Source organism: Branchiostoma belcheri, unplaced genomic scaffold (assembly GCF_001625305.1).
Source record: "Branchiostoma belcheri isolate BF01 breed outbred unplaced genomic scaffold, Haploidv18h27 scaffold32, whole genome shotgun sequence".
Classification (NCBI taxonomy): Eukaryota; Metazoa; Chordata; class Leptocardii; order Amphioxiformes; family Branchiostomatidae; genus Branchiostoma; species Branchiostoma belcheri.
The window spans coordinates 1858934-1861473 of record NW_017803932.1 but is presented as its reverse complement, the minus strand read 5'-3'; the positions used below and the strand labels follow the sequence as shown (position 1 = coordinate 1861473).

The following is a 2540-nucleotide window of genomic DNA, read 5'->3' as shown; positions in this document are numbered from 1 at the left end:
CCGAACTCTCTGGCTACGGGCATGGGATTTGAATGTCTATTCTGTAAAGAATTGCATTACATACATTTGCATGCGATTTTGAAATTTTGCATGGGATTTAAGAGTATTTAAAAGAAATATTTGTAAAAAAATCTTCATAGGATATAAACATTTCTGCACAATACTGTGGAAATAAGGGTACGTTTACATGTATATCACAGAGTATGTTGCTGTAATTGCTCCCCCCAGCACTTTGCAGCAGATGACCCTGAGTTCTACAAGACCAAAGTGCAGTATATAGAGACTAACGATGTAGAGGACATGGAGCTGAACTTTACTGAAGAGGTTTATGATGTCATGGGGAAACTAGTCAAGGTCAGAAGGAACGTTAAATTTCATTTGTAGTAGATAAATACCATGACTCTTAAATGATATCTTAAGGTCATGCTCATACAAGTTTTTTGTTTCCCATATGTATTCAACTACTGCATCTAATACCACACAATGTCATGTACCTAGGAACAAAGGCAAACACACAGACAGACACACCCAAACATAATACACTGGTGCACCATACCTGGACTTGTAATTTTCTGCCATTCCCAGACTGCAGAGCTTGTCCCTGGTGGAGCCCACATGCCCGTCACAAATGACAACAAGCTGCGGTACCTGGACAGTCTGGCACAGTACCGGCTCGCAGCTACAGTACAGGAGGAGCTGGAATACTTCCTAAAAGGTTGGATATAGTAACTGTACATCACTCTCAGATTTACCATCCAGTATGGTCTTTTTCCGAATGGAATTTTAAAAAAATATTTCAAACATAATTCAGATAAACAAAAATGTAACGCTTAGCACACAAAAAACTAGAAATGGATGGAAAGTTTGATATTTTCACAAAATCATAACATTCATTTAACAGCATCAAATTTGCCCAGTTTGCAAATTTGCCCTGTGTGCAAGCTGTTCAGGAAGCTAGGTTGACCATGTGTAATCTCCAAGCAGATTCTGTGGGGCAAGGGGAGCATATGTTGGCCACATGTATGCATTGGCTGGGATAATGAAGCTCCAGTGTATCCATGTGGGGTGGCCAATAGGTACAGGAGGCCAATATAGCAGGCTACCTTTTCCCCACAAAATCTGCTTGCACATTAGCCCAGGTGCAAGTTAGTTTCTCAGAAATAGAAGACACCCAGCCAAAGTAAAGTGATCCCATTGCAGATGAAACAAGGGACAGAACTTGACTGACACGCAAAGCAGGGCAGATTTAATTGTACCTCTCCCTTATTGTGCTACTTGCATGACTGTACTGTGTGATATTTTGTGCTGATGTAGGCCACATAATGTTCTATGACTGCTATTTTCTCTACCCAGGTCTGAATGAGCTCATCCCAGACAATCTCCTCAGCATTTTTGATGAAAATGAACTTGAGGTAATTTTCTCTTATTTGAACCAGGGAGATATGAAAAAAATCAGTCTGTGCTGGTTCAGCTACTTTGGTGATTTTTGATAATGAAAACCAAAATAGGATTGATGTGACCTGGCCTTGTGGTCCCCTGCAGCTGCTGATATGTGGGACTGGAGACTACAGCATAGCAGACTTCAAACAGCACTGTGAGATCCAGGGAGGAGCATGGGGCTTTGAGAAGGTTAGTGCTGGTGAAGAGTTTTATATCACTAGATTGACCAATGCTGGGATTAACAACAGATTTGTAGTGATAGTTGGTATTGAATCAATGTTTTTTGCATTTGGCTAATAATCTTTTTTTTTTAATTTAAAGGTTTGGTTGGTAACCCTAATTGAATGTTTTTTGGTAACCCTAATTTAAGTTTTTCTAGTAACCCTAATTTAGGGTTTTTGTAACCCAAATTTAGGGTTTTATTTACCCTAATTTAGGGCTTTTGGTAACTCTGATTTAGGGTTTTTGAATAAATTATCATAATTTTTCTAAACTGGACACATGGTATACTAAAAGCCCCCGAGGCATCGCCAAACCCAAAATACCTTCTGGAGGTCTGAAATGTATGATTTCTTGTTAGGCCACACCAATTTAATTTGTTGGTTCTCGGATTTTTTCAGAAAAAATATGAAGCGACAGGGCGAAAAAAATAAAAACAGGTCTAGGCATCCTATTATAGCCCCAAATGCTACAATATGAGCCATGAAGTCAAACAAAAAAGGCTAGGGTTAAAATTTAAAGTATAAATTTTGAACTTTTAATCAAACCACTGCATTGATAGATAGGAAAAAACTGTAACAACTAGGAAGAAAAGGAATTTCCTCAACTGTTGGGGCAAAATATGAGCATTTTTGAGTTGATTCAGAACCAGAATTCTTTTTTTTTTTTTTTTGCAAATCAGAAAAAAATGAAGAGGCGAATCCGAGAACCAACAAATTAAATTGGTGTGGCCTATACAGACGAGATATGAAAGAATAGCATTGTTTGTGCCATGTAGCGTCAAAGGCGTCTGTCCTATGGTAAACAAACATTTCACTGGCACTGCAAAATCTGGGTAAAGACAAAATGTAGAATTAATGTCTACATGTAATATATGTTGC

General features: G+C 38.4%; 1 protein-coding gene across 1 annotated transcript in view; it reads left to right on the top strand.

Annotated features, from left to right (window-relative positions):
• The window catches only part of LOC109474881 (apoptosis-resistant E3 ubiquitin protein ligase 1-like), a 14841-nt gene that overhangs the window by 9678 nt on the left and 2623 nt on the right, over window positions 1–2540 (top strand). The window lies entirely within an intron of this gene.